Below are 13,948 nucleotides of genomic sequence, written 5' to 3' on the forward strand. Positions count from 1 at the left end.
TCGTAGTGAGTGCAGTCACTCGTCATTTGAGTGTTTGCAGTAACAATCCTTGTGTTTGGTACCGAGTGCACACAAACACACACACACACACAGACAGAGACACACAGACAAACAGACACACACACAGACACACACTCTCAATCTCTGTCAGTCTCTGTCACTCTCTCGCTCACACTCTCTCCTCTCACACACATTGAACCAGGCTGACGCATAGAGACACACACAGACACCGAGCCACTGACATACATAGACACACACACACGCACTGACATACACAGACACACACACAAACACTGACATACACACATACAGACACCGAGCCAGAGGGAGTTTGACAGAGGTAGAGACAGATTGATTGTTACAGAGACTGATAGAAGCGAAACAGAGTGTGAGAGCGTGAGTGAGAAAAGAGGGCGAGAGTGATTGACATAAATGGTGGATGGAGTGAAATAGACAGACGGGCTGTGGCGAGAGTAAGAAAGCGAGACAGAGAGAGAAAGCAGAGACAGAGAGTGAAAGGGAATGATTGAGCGTGTGGGAGGAGAAAGTGTTTGCGAAAGAGGAGAGTGAAGAGGGGGAGTGAGTGACAGAGAAAGTGGAGATAGAGAGAGTGTGAGAGGGGAAAGAGAGTGTGAGAGCGGTGATGTTTTTTGTGAGAAAGGGTGTGTGAGAGGGTAACAGAGAGGGAGGGAATGTGTGAGAGAAACAAAGGGAGAGAGAGCAGAGACTGATTGAGAGAGTGATATGGACAGAGTGTGAGTTGAAAGAGTGAAAATGAGCGAGAAAATCCACAACATTTAACACAATATTAAAAACATTGGCATTTCCAATAACGTTATTTCTTCCTTTCCCATTTAGTTTTTCGAGAAATCCCTGAAGCCAAACTTTTGTACCACACCCACAAACAAAGAACCATAGAGATGTACAGCACAGACGAAGATTATTCAGCTTACGGTGGATGTGGTGGCACTTTTTGATATCAATTCTTTCAGTCCCGTTTCCCTGCTCTGTTCCCTAATCCACTTTTAGATAGTTCACTCCATTCATATCGATATGTAGACATGTTTTGAAAACCAATATGGATTCTGCATCAACATCATTCCCGCTCGGGCTTTCCATAACCCAACAACCTAATGTGTAGGACAACATATACCACAAACCTCCTCATTTACTAGTTTGCTATCTCTCTATCTTAAATTGATGCTTTAAGAACTGAACCTCGACCAGTGGAACTTTTATAGCAGGTAAAGATTGAGTTTCTGTGGAAATCTCCTAGGGAACAGGGCGAGGCTATGATTTACTGCCAGATGTTAGCTGCTGGACTCTGGCCAGGGTGTGTTATTACCTCTACAGCTCAGAACACTGAAGCCACATCACGAAGAGGCTCGGGAACCAGAGGCAGGAACCGCAGCTCAGTCAGTGGGGAAACAAGACGGTGAGTCTCTCATTAGCTCTGATTGTGGCTGAAATAAAACAGTAAAGTTACTCCAGGTTTTAAGCACTTGGAATGAGAGGATAGAAGAAATAGAGTGCACATGAGAATTGAGAGGGAGAGGTTGGAGGGAAGAATGGTTGACAGGAATAGGGAGAGAATGATAGAGAGAGAGAGAGAGACAAAGAGAGAGAGAGAGACTGTAGATGAGTGAAAGAAACAGAGACAGGAAGAGGGGGGGGGGGGGGGGGGGAGAAAAAATCAGAGTGTGAACGAGTGATCGATAGTGTGAGAAGGAGTGTGTGTGTTTTAGAGGGGGAGACAGAGTGCGGTAGAGAGACGATGGGGTGAGAGAAAGAAACAGAGACCGGGAGGGAAAGAGGGAATAAGCAAAGCGGTGAGAGATTGGCAGTGAGTGACTGCACGACAGAGGCGAAGAGGTAGCTATTGAGTGAGAGAGTGTGTGTGAGAATGTGAGTGAAATGTGAGGGGCAAAGCGATTGACAGAAAGGAGGTGAGAAGGAGAGAGGTGGTGAGAAAGAAACAGAGATATGGAGACAGAGATTGAAAGAAAGTGAATAAGATTGTGGGAGGAGAGAGTGTTTGTGAAAGAGAGGGAGAAAAGGAGGAGTGAGTTATCGAGAGAGCGTAGACGGAGAGACTGTGAGAGGGGAAAGGGAGTGTGAGTGGAGGGAGGGCTGGTGTGGGAGATGAGTGTGATAGAGAGAGAGGAACTGAGAGAACAAAAGAGTGTCGGTAAGACAGAGCGAGAGGGGGGAGCCAATGACTGAGAGAGGACAGAGGGAGTTTGTGTGAGAAGTAAAAGAGAAAATGAGAGAGAAACTTCATAACATTTAACACAATAAAAAACAGCGTTTCCAATATATTTTTTCCTTCCTTTACTGATCAGTTTTTTTGTAAATCCCTGAATCCAATCTTTTGTGCCACACTCACGAACAAAGAATCATGTTGATATGCAGCACAGAAGAAGGATGACTGTGGCTATTTTTATGAAAATCCTTTCAGTCCCATTTACATTGCTCTTTTCCCAAACCCCTTTTTAGATAGTTGACTCCATTTAGATCGATATCTTGATGGTCTAAAAACCAATCTGGAATCTGCCTGAAACCTCATTCTCACCAGTGCTTTCCATAACCCAACAACCAACTGTGCCGGAAAACAAATTCTCCAAACGTCCCCATTTGCCAGTTTGCTAACTCTCTGAAATTGATGCTTTAGGGATTGAACTCTGACCAGAAGGACTTTTATATCAGGTAAACTTGAGTTTCTGTGGAAATCTCCAAGGGAACAGGGCGAGGCTATGATTTACTGCCAGACATTAGCTGTTGGACTCTGACCAGGGTGTGTTGTTACCTCTACAGCCCAGAACACTGAAGCCACTTCACTGAGAGGCTCGGGAACCAAAGGCAGGAACCGCAGCTCAGTCAGCGGGGAGACAAGAAGGTGAGTCTCTTATTAGATCTGATTGTGGCTGAAATAATGTCATACTATTATCCCAGGTTGTAAGCGCACAGAGAGAAAAACCCATATAAATGCAAGTGTTGTTGTTCGTGCAACATTTATTGTAATTAAGGAAACCAGGAGTAACTGAATGAGCAAGAGTTAAAATATCATTTGTTTCATAAACGGAAGATCTCGCTTTACGACTTTGATTACGGTCACCTCTTCCCTCCCTCACACATAGTGTCCTCCACCACTCCAACATTCTCCGACATACTGTCCGGCGTGTTGGCCGCTATATCAATGCAAGTTGTTGCTGTTATTTGAATTAATCATCGTAGAACCGTTTAAGAAATCAACGGTCTCCGAAATCCATTGGGGAACTTGATTGATCTGAACTATTGTTAACATACTAATGTGGAATTTAAGCAACAGCCAGGCGGTCGGGCCGAATCTGAGCTGTACTTTCTATGCATCTATGAATCAGCTTGTTTCATCCTTGTTCAAAGTTCATTCCTCAATCATTTGTGATTATCCTGGTTGTTCTCTTCTGCACTACCTTAAGGAACTGTGCCAACACTTTGGTCAGCCATTGCCTCAATCCTTCCACCTTGCGGTTTTGGTTGGTTGGACTCCAGCAGTTACCCCAACACACATTCTGGTCTCCCCAGCCTTGACTCTTGCCAACCTGCTCCTAATGCTCTCCGAATTAAGTGAGCAGAGTGGTCCGTCCAGAGGGAGGGTGCTCATTCCATTCCAACAATCTAACTCTGGAGTTTCCATATGTAGTTTGGGATGTATGAAAATCTCAGCTTTGTTTTGGATCATGTTCGGTTTGTTGATCGGTTTTCGGTTGGACAGACACTCGGCTGACAAAAAAATTCAGCTCAGATACCTCACTGCTGCTTATGTGCTCCAAGCTGCAACCCGCGAGAAGGGCACTATATTGTTGCTGTTGTTGCTATTCTTTTTATTGCCTCCTCTGAAACTTTACTTTTGTTGGGCGCAGCTTGTCCAACGATAGTTTAAGACTCATCCTTCCAATTCGCGAGATCAATCTTCTCCGAATATACAGACGATATAGAGACAATGGGATAATTCTGAATGGTTCCCACTTTCTTTTATGCTGTTAGAAATAAGACTAAATTATATTTCAGTCTAAAATCTATCGGACGGAATTTCGCCATTTTCTTTCTCTTTCCCACAAGTGGAAATGAGTTTTCATAAAATGGTGCTCAAGTTGTTGACTTTCAAGGACTAACTGCCTGGTCCCAAGTCCGGAGCCCAACCCAGAGTTACATTAACTGAAAATAGCCATAAAAGGCAACGCTGCACATTGGCAATGATAACGTTTCACTGACTATTGCAGAAATGAGGTTCAAAGATCAGGATCAGGAGATTAGATAGAGAGTGCAATGGATGCTCTAAATTGGGTGGTTTGTTAAAATGAATCTAACGTAAGTTTGAATGTCACGCTGGTGTTGGTCTGATGATGGATCGGAAAACAGATTCCCAACTACTCTTGCTCTGTAGCAGATTGCTGGAGACGAGCTTTATTGGTGACAATCTCTGAAATGGAAAATGACCAGAACTCGTCACTCATCTTCTTGTTGTATTAACTTACACAACAACAAATCTTTGTAATCAAATTCGTGCAGCGTATAATCACAGAGCACATGAGAGAATGGGTAAGAGACGTGAAACACGATACATTGAGGAAGAATGAGAGTATAAAGGAGATAGCGGGAGTGCGCCTGAGATATGAGAGACAGTCCTATTTACAGAAATGGAGGAGAGTGCGTTAGGGAGAGGATGGGCATGAGAGAAAGAAGCAGATTGATGGAGAGAGAGCTGGAGACAGCACTGATTGAGTGAGTGAGTGAGATTGTGTGTGAAAGTGGTGGTGAGGGGCAGTGAGGGAGAATAATAATAATAATATTCCTTGCATTTGATATAAGGCTTTTCACGTCTTCTAGACATCCTAAAGTGCTTCACAGTACATACTGTAAAGTGAATTAACTGTATGTTTATGGGCAAACGCGGCAGTCCATTGCGCACAGCAGTGTCCCACAAACAGTCGTAACTTGAAAATGACCAATTTATTATGTTTTTTTTGGAGGGATTGTTATTAGGCGTGTGGAATGAGGAATCTTGCCCAAGGTTTCGCCCTCTGCCTGGAATTGAACTCAGTTCTCTCACTTGCAAAGCGAGTGCTCTAACCATTGAGCTACAGGACTCTGAATGATTGTGAGAGAATGAGAGAAGAGAGTGTGTGTTGGTAAGAGTGTGAGTAAGAAATGAGAGAGACAGTGGGGGTCGAGGGGTGGATGGATAAGGAGTAACGAGAGAGATAGATGAGTGTGGGGTGAGAGAATGAAACAGGGAGTGGCAGAAACAAAGAAGTAATAGAAAGGCAATAAGTGAGTGTTTGATAGAGGAGGCGTCAGATTGATTGATACATAGACTAATAGAAGAGAAACAGAGGGTGTGAATAAAAACTGAGGACGAGAGTGATTGACAGAAAGGGTGGATGGAGTAAAAGAGAAAGACGGGCTGGGGTGGGGTGGGGGGGGGGGGTGTGTGGGTTGTGGCGAGTGTAAGAAACAGAGAGAGGAATGGAGAAAGCAGAGACAGAGTGTGAAAAGACTGATTGAGCGTGTGGGAGGAGTAAGTGTTTGCGAAAGAGGAGAGTGAAGAAGGGAGTGAATGATAGAGAGAGGGGAGATAGAGAGTGTGAGAAGGGAAAGAGAGATGAGAGGGTTAATGTGTGGGGAGAAACGGTGTATGAGAGAGAGTAACAGAGAGGGAGGGAATGTGTGAGAGAAACAAAGAGAGAGGGGGGAGAAAGTGATAGAATGTGATACAGAGAGTGTGTGAGAGGAAAGAGAGAAAATGAGCGACAAATTCCACAACATTTAACACAATATTAAAATAATTGGCATCTCCAATAAGCTTATTTCTTCCTTTCCCGTTTAGTTTTTCAAAAAATCCCTGAAGCCAAACTTTTGTACCGCACTCACAAACAAAGAACCATAGATGTACAGCACAGACGAAGGTTACTCAACTTATGGTGGATGTGGTGGCACATTTATCACAGTTCTTTCAGCCCCATTTCCCTGCTCTGTTCCCAAATCTATTTGTTGATAGTTCACTCCTTTTGGATCAATATGTAGACATGTTTTGGAAGTCAATATGGATTCTGCCTCAAACACCACTCCCTCCAGCGATTTCCATAACCCAACAACCAACTGTGCAACAAAACAAATTCTCCAAACCTCCCATTTGCCAATTTGCTTAACATCTTAAATTAATGCTTTGGGCACTGAAGCCCGACCAGTGGAACTTTTATATCAGGTAAGCTTTCGGTTTGTGTGGAAATCTCCAAGGGAACAGGGCGAGGCATTTTGCCAGATGTCTGGTTTATTGCCAGACATTAGCTGCTGGACTCTGCCGAGGGTGTGTTATTACCTGTATAGCCCAGAGCACTGAAGCACATCACTGAGACACTCAGGAACCAGAGGCAGGAACCGCAGCTCAGGCAGCGGGGATTCAAGACGGTGAGTCTCCCATTAGCTCTGATTGTGGCTGAAACAAAACTGTAAAGTTACTCCAGGTTTTAAGCACTTGGGGTGAGAGGATAGAAAAGAGAGAGTGCGCATGATAATTGAGAGGGAGAGGTTGGAGGGAAGAATGGTTGACAGAAATAGGGGAGAGAATGATAGAGAGAGTGAGAGAGAGAGAGTAGATGAAAGAGACAGGGAGAGAGAGGGGGGAAGAAAAATCAGAGCGTGAGTGAGTGATTGAGAGTGTGAGAAGAAGAGTGTGTGTGTTAGAGGAGGAGAGAGAGTGCGTTAGAGAGATGATGGGGTGAGAGAAAGAAACAGGGAGTGAAAGTGGAAATAAGCAAAGCGGTGAAAGATTGGCAGTGCGTGACTGTACGGCAGAGGTGAAGAGATAGCTATTGAGTGAGAGAGTGTGTGTGAGAATGTGAGTGAAATGTGAGGGGGAAAGTGATTGACAGAAAGGGGTGAGAGGGAAAGAGGTAGTGAGAGAAAGAAACAGAGACCTGGAAACAGAGAGTGAAAGAAAGTAACTAAGATTGTGGGAGGAGAGAGTGTTTGTGAAAGAGAGGAGGGAGAAAAGGAGGAGTGAGTTATTGAGAGAGCGTAGACAGAGAGACTGTGAGAGGGGAAAGGGAGTGTGAGTGGAGGGAGGGCTGGTGTGGGAGAAGAGTGGGATAGAGTGAGAGGAATTGAGAGAATGAAAGAGTGTCTGTGAGGCGGAGCGAGAGGGGGAGCCAATGTCTGAAAGAGGACAGAGAGTGTGTGAGAAGAAAAAAAGAAAAAGAGAGAAATTTCTAAACATTTAACACGATAAAAAAATGGGCGTCTCCAATATGCTTTTTTCGTTCCTTTACTGATAAGTTTTTTTTTTAAAATCCCTGAATCCAATCTTTTGTGCCACACCCACGAACAAAGAAACATCGAGATGTACAGCATGGAAGAAGGATGGCTGTGGTGACTATTTTAATGCCAATCCTTTCAGTCCCATTTGCATTGCTCTTTTCCCAAATCCCTTTTTAGATAGTTGGCTCAATTTAGATCGGTATCTGGTGATGAACTGAAAACCAATATGGAATCAGCCTCAAACATCATTCCCACCAGTGCTTTCCATAACCCCAACAACCAACTGTGTAGGAAAACAAATTCTCCAAACGTCGCAATTTGCCAGTTTGCTAACTCTCTGAAATTGATGCTTTAGGGATTGAACCCTGACCAGAAGGACTTTTATATCAGGTAAACATGAGTTTCTGTGGAAATCTCCAAGGGACCAGGGCGAGGCGATGATTTACTGCCAGGCATTAGCTGTTGGACTCTGACCAGGGTGTGCTATTACCTGTACAGGTCAGAACACTGAAGCCACTTCACTTAGAGGCTCGGGAACCAAAGGCAGGAACCGCAGCTCAGTCAGCGGGGAGACAAGAAGGTGAGTCTCTTATTAGATCTGATTGTGGCTGAAATAATCTTATACTATTATCCCAGGTTGTAAGCGCACAGAGAGAAAAACCCATATAAATACAATTTGTTATTGTTCGTGCAACATTTATTGTAACTAAGGAAACCAGGAGTAACCGAATGAGCAAGAGTTAAAATATAATTTGTTTCATAAACGGAAGATCTCGCTTTACGACTGTGCTTACGGTCACCTCTTCCCTCCCTCACACATAGTGTCCTCCACCACTCCAACATTCTCCGACACACTGTCCGGCGTGTAGGCCGCTATATCAATGCAAGTTGTTGCTGTTATTTGAATTAATCATCATAGAATGGATTAAGAAATAAATGGTCTCCGAAATCCATTGGGGAACGTGATTGATCTGAACCATTCTTAACATATTAATGTGGAATTTAAGCAACAGCCAGGCGGTCGGACCAAAACTGAGTGTACTTTATATGCATCTATGAATGCAAGAGCCTCAGCTTTTCTCAACCTTGCTCATAGTTCATTCCTCTAACACTGGTGATCATCCAGGTTGTTCTCCTCTGCACTACATTAAGGATCTGTGCTGACGCTTTTGTCAGTCATTGCCTCAATCCTACCATCTTGCGGTTTTGGTTGGTTGGACTCCAGCAGTTACTCAGCTTTGTTTTGGATCATGTTGATCGAGTTTCGGTGGGACAGACACTCGGCTGACAAAAAAATTTCAGCTCAGATACCACACTGCTGCTTACATGCTCCAAGCTGCAACCCACGAGAAGGGCACTCTATAGTTGTTGTTGCCATTGTTTTTATTTCCTCCTCTGAGACGTCTCTTTTGTTTGGCGCTGTTTGTCCTACGATAGTTTAAAATTCATCCCTCCAATTTGAGAGATCAGTCTTCTCCGAATATGGAGACGCTGTAGAGGAGCTGGGGTATTGATGAATGGTTCTCACTTTCTTTTACCTTGTAGGAAATAAGACTAAAGTATGTTTCAGTCTGCAATGAAACGGACTGAATGCCGCCATTTTCTTTCTCTTTCTCCGGAAGTGGAAATAATTTTTGACAAAATGGTGCTCAAGTTGTTGACTTTCAAGGACTATCTTCTGGGTCCCAAGTCCGGAGCCCAACCCACAGTTACATTAACTGGAAATATCCATAAAAGGCAACATTGCATATTGGCAATGATAACGTTTCACTGACTGTTACACAAGTGAGGTTCAAAGATCAGGATCAGGAGATTAGATAGAGAGCCCAGTGAATGCTCTGAATTGGGCGGGTTGTTAAAATGAATCTAAGGTAAGTTTGAAGTGGGAAGTGGCAAAGTCACGTTGGTGTTAGTCTGATGATGGATGTGAAAATAGATTCCCAACTATTGCTCTGCAGCAGACTGTAGAGTTTCTGGAGACGAGCTTTATTGGTGACACTCTCTCAAATGGATAATTACCAGAACTCGTCACTCATCTTCTTGTTGTATTAACTTACGCAACAACAAATGCTTTATATAGAGCAAATGGTGCAGCGTATAATCACAGAGAAATTGACAGAATGTGAAAGAGGATTGAATCGAGATAAATTGAGAAAGAACAACAGAATAGAGGAGAGAGGGAGAGTGTGCTTCAGAAATGAGACAGTCCGATTTACAGAAATGGCGGAGCGTGTGTTGGAGAAAGGATGGGCATGCGAGAAAGAAACAGATTCAGGGAGAGAGCGATTGGGAAAGCAGTGAGTGACTGAGTGAGTGAGATTGTGAGACGGAGTGTGTGTGAGAGTGGTGGAGAGGGGCATTGATGGAGAATGATTGTGAGAGAATGAGAGAAGAGAATGTGTGTGGGTAAGAGAGTGAGTAAGAAATGAGAGAGACAGTGTAGGGAGAGGCGTGGATGGACATGGAGTAAAGAGAGAGATAGAGTGAGTGTGTAGAGAGATAATGAAACAGAGAAGTTTAGGGAACGGGAGAAAGAAAGAGGTGATAGAGTGAGTGTTTAACAGCGGTGGAGACAGATTGATTGATACTCAGACTGATAGAAGAAAGACAGAGTGTGAGAGTGATTGACAGAAAGGGTGGATGGAGTGAAAGAGAAGGACGAGCTGGGGAGGGTGGGGCGAGAGTAAGAGACAGAGGGAGAAAGCAGAGAGAGAGTGAAAGGGAATGATTGAGCGTGTGGGAGGAGAAAGTTTTTGCGAAAGAGGAGAGTGAAGAGGGGGAGTGAGTGACAGAGAGATGGGAGATAGAGAGAGTGTGAGAGGGGAAAGAGACTGAGAGAGGGATGATGTCGTGTGGGGAGAACGAGTGTGGTGAGAGAGAGTAACTGAGGGAGGGAGGCAACGTGTGAGAGAAACAAAGGGAGAGGGGGAATAGAAAGATTGAGAGAGTGATACAGAGAGAGTGTGAGGGGAAAGAGAGAAAATGAGCGACAAAATCCACAGCATTTACCACAATATTAACAAAATTGGCATCCCCAATAAGTTTATTTCTTCCTTTCCCATTCGGTATTTTGAAAATCCCTGAAGCCAAACTTTTGTTCCACACCCACAAACAAAGAACCATAGAGATGTACAGCACAGACGAAGATTATTCAGCTTATGGTGGATGTGATGGCACTTTTTGATAACAATTCTTTCAGTCCCATTTCCCTGCTCTGTTCTCAAATGCATTTGTCGATAGTTCATTCCTTTTAGATCTATATCTGGATATGTTTTGAAAGCCAATATAGATTCTGCCTCAAAGACCATTCCCGCCAGGGTTTCCAAAACCCAACACCCAAACGTGCAGGACAACATCGTCTCCAAACCTCCTCATTTGCTAATTTGCTATCTCTCTATCTTACATTGATGCTTTAAGAACTGAACCCCGACCAGTGGAACTTTTAGAGCAGGTAAAGATTGAGTTTCTCTGGCAATCTCCAAGGGAACAGGGCTTGGCTATGATTTACTGCCAGGCATTAGCTGTGGACTCTGACCAGTGTGTGTTGTTACCTGCACAGCCCAGAACACTGAAGCTACATCACTGAGAGGCTCGGGAACCAGAGGCAGGAACCGGAGCTCAGTCAGCGGGGAGACAAGACGGTGAGTCTCTCATTTGCTCTGATTGTGAATGAAATAAGGCAGTAAAGTTATTTCAGGTTTTTAGCACTTGGAATGATAGGAGAGGGAGAGATAAAGTGCGCAAGAAATGAATGGGAGACAGACGGTTGGACGGTGGAGTGCTTGACAGAAATGGGGGAGAGAGTGATAGAAAGGGCGTGGGTGGGGGAGTGAAACGACACCGAGAGAGAGAGAGACAGCGGACTGTGAGTGAGTGATTGAGAGTTTGGGAAAGAGTGTGTGTATGTTAGGGAGGCGTAGAGAGCGAATGGTGGAGAGTGGATTTGTTGAGAGAAAGAAGCAGAGAGAGTGGGAGGAAGCAGAGCAGTGAGAGAGTGGCAGTGAGTGACTTTATGGCAGAGGGGTAGAGAAATTTGTTAAGAGTGAGAGTGTGTGTGTAAGAATATGAGTGGAAAAGTCATTGACGGAAAGGGGTGAGAGAGTGTTGAAGTGGTGAGAGAAAGAAAGAGAGACAGGGAGAAAGCAGAGACACGGAGTTAAAGAAAGTGACTGACATTGTGGGAGGAGAGAGTGTGAATGAAAGGGGCGAGTGAGTGATCGAGAGAGTGGAGATAGAGAGACTGTGAGAGGGGAAAGAGAGTGTCAGTGGAGGGATAGGCGTGTGTGAGAAAGGGGGATAGAGAGGGAGAGAGAGAGAGGAATTGAGAGAGCGAAAGAGTGTCTGTGAGACAGAGCGAGAAGCGGGAGCCAATGACTGAGAGAGGAGAGGCAAGAAAGTGTAAAAGAGGGAAAGTGGGAAAGAAGGAAAAGGGAAATGAGAGAAAATCCACAACATTTAAACAACATAAAAAACGATTGTCCCCAATATTTTTTTTTCGGACCTTTCCCGATTAGTTTTCGAAAAATCTCAGAAGGCAACGTTTTGTACCACCCCCACAAACAAACAACCATAGAGATGTACAGCACAGAAGAAGGTTATTCGGTTTATGGTCACAGTGGTGGCACTTTTTATAACAATCCTTTCCGTCCCATTTCCCTGCTCTGTTCGCAAATCGCGCTTTAGACAGTTCACTCCTTTCAGATTGATATCTGGACATATTTTGAAAGCCCACATGGATTTTGCCTGAAATATCCCTCCCACCAGGGCTTTCCATAACCAAACAAACACCTGTGCAGGAAAAAAAATCACCAAACTTCTTCATATGCTCGTTCGTTAACGATCTTAAATTGGTGCTTAGCCACTTAATCTCGAACAGTGACACTTTTATAGCTGATAAGCATTTATTTTCTGTGGAAATCTCCAAGGGAACAGGGCGAGGCTGTGATTTACTGCCCGCCGTTAGTTGCTGGACTCTGACCAGTGTGTGTTATTACATGTACAGCTCAGAGCACTGAAGTCACATCACTGAGAGGCTCGGAACCAGAGGCAGGAACCGGAGCTCAGTCAGCGGGGAGACAAGACGGTGAGTCTCTATTTATACTGATTGTGGCTGAAATAAAGCAGGAAAGTTATTGCAGTTTTAAACGCAGGGAAATACCACTCCATGCGAACAGCACAAGATAAATGCAACTTATTGTTTGGTAGTTAGTGAAAGTTTACTGATATTAAATAACCCGGAGCCAGTGATCGTGGAATCATTTAAATTTAATTTGCTTAATTATTTAACTAACCATCGTGACATCGTTACGAAATGTAGGGAGAAATGTTCTTTGACATCTACTCATGAATTTGATTGATCCGAAATATCATTGATCAACGATAGGCCCTTGTGGAGAATATTAGCAACAGCCAGACTGGACGGGCTGAATGGCTTTTTCCTGAGCTTGCTTAATGCTTGCCCGTAGCTGATTTCTCTGACACAAGACATGATCCTGCTTGTTCTCCTCTACACTGCCTTAAGGAGTGGGGCAGACGCTTTTGTCTGCCATTGCACGAATCCTTCCATCTTGCTGTTTGTGTAGTTAGACTCCAGCTATTACCCCAAAACAGATTCTGGGCTTCCACCTGCCTTGACTCTTGCTAACCTGCAACTCATACTTTCTGGCAGTTGTTAAGCAGGATGGACGCTCCAGTGAGTGGTTGCTCATTTCATTCCTGCCATCTATCGCTGTAGTTTCCGCGTGTAGGTGGGATGCATGAACATCTCAGTTTTGTTTGTATACTGTTTGGTTTGTTGATGGTTTTCGAGCTGACAAAAGTAATATCATCAGAGACTACACTGCAGTTTAAGTGCTCTAAGATGCAAACATGTGAAGGAGCCTGTACTGTTATTATTGCTATGTTTGTTGACTTCTCTGAGATGTCCCTTTTATGGCTGAAGCTCCACAGAATGTCTAATTTTGTTTATCCCTGTAACTCAGAGTTTCACTCTCTTGTGGATCTGGAGATGCTGAAGAGAAGCTGGACCTTTCTGAATGTTGCTCGTTAGCTTTCATTATGTGGGAATCAGATTTAATGCTCAATCTTAATCTTCCCGACTGAATGCCTCCATATTCGTTCTCTTTTCCCATAAGTAGATATGATTTTGTTAAGATGGCTCTCATGTATTGACTTTTAAGGAGTCGAATGTAGCTTGCCTAATCTTTTTGGTCCAAGTCTGGAATCTAACGCCCAGTCTTATTACCTGAAAATATCCATCAAAGGCACCATTTCCTGTTTGCTTTGATACGTTTCACTGACTGTTACATAAATGAGGGTTCAAAGAGCACGAACAGGAGATTGAAGTACTGAACACAGTGGAATTAGCAGTTTATTGAAATATATCCAAGGGAAGGTTGAAGTTGCACGTGATACTCTCACTCTGGTGTTAGTCCATGATGGATAGGAAGGCGAGTGTAAGAGGAAGAGGAATAGATACAGCAATAATTTGCATTTGTACAGCACCGAAGCAGGGCAGAATCCCAAAGCTCTATAACCATACCTGGATCTAAAAGATATATAGTGTAAGAGGAACTGTATAGGGTGGAGTGAATAGTTTTTATTGCTCAAATTAAGAGATTAATAAAGAAATTCAGCACCACTTGCACGT

The 13,948-nt window shown here is 43.9% G+C and overlaps 1 long non-coding RNA gene across 4 annotated transcripts; it reads left to right on the plus strand.

Annotated features, from left to right (window-relative positions):
- Positions 1-1,138: 1,138 nt before the first annotated feature.
- LOC121852533 lies at positions 1,139-12,301 on the plus strand. Of its 4 annotated transcripts, none has more exons than XR_006086196.1 (7): positions 1,139-1,244; positions 1,354-1,435; positions 2,815-2,896; positions 6,370-6,450; positions 7,798-7,879; positions 10,859-10,940; positions 12,225-12,301. It is a non-coding gene; the product is annotated as an uncharacterized LOC121852533 (long non-coding RNA). The 4 variants fall into 4 exon arrangements; XR_006086197.1 differs by lacking the exon at positions 1,139-1,244 and adding an exon at positions 2,672-2,706 and having other exon boundaries at positions 1,268-1,435; XR_006086194.1 differs by lacking the exon at positions 1,139-1,244 and having other exon boundaries at positions 1,268-1,435.
- The last annotated feature ends 1,647 nt before the right edge of the window (positions 12,302-13,948 follow it).

This window comes from Callorhinchus milii, unplaced genomic scaffold (genome assembly GCF_018977255.1).
Source record: "Callorhinchus milii isolate IMCB2004 unplaced genomic scaffold, IMCB_Cmil_1.0 Scaffold906, whole genome shotgun sequence".
Taxonomy (NCBI): Eukaryota; Metazoa; Chordata; class Chondrichthyes; order Chimaeriformes; family Callorhinchidae; genus Callorhinchus; species Callorhinchus milii.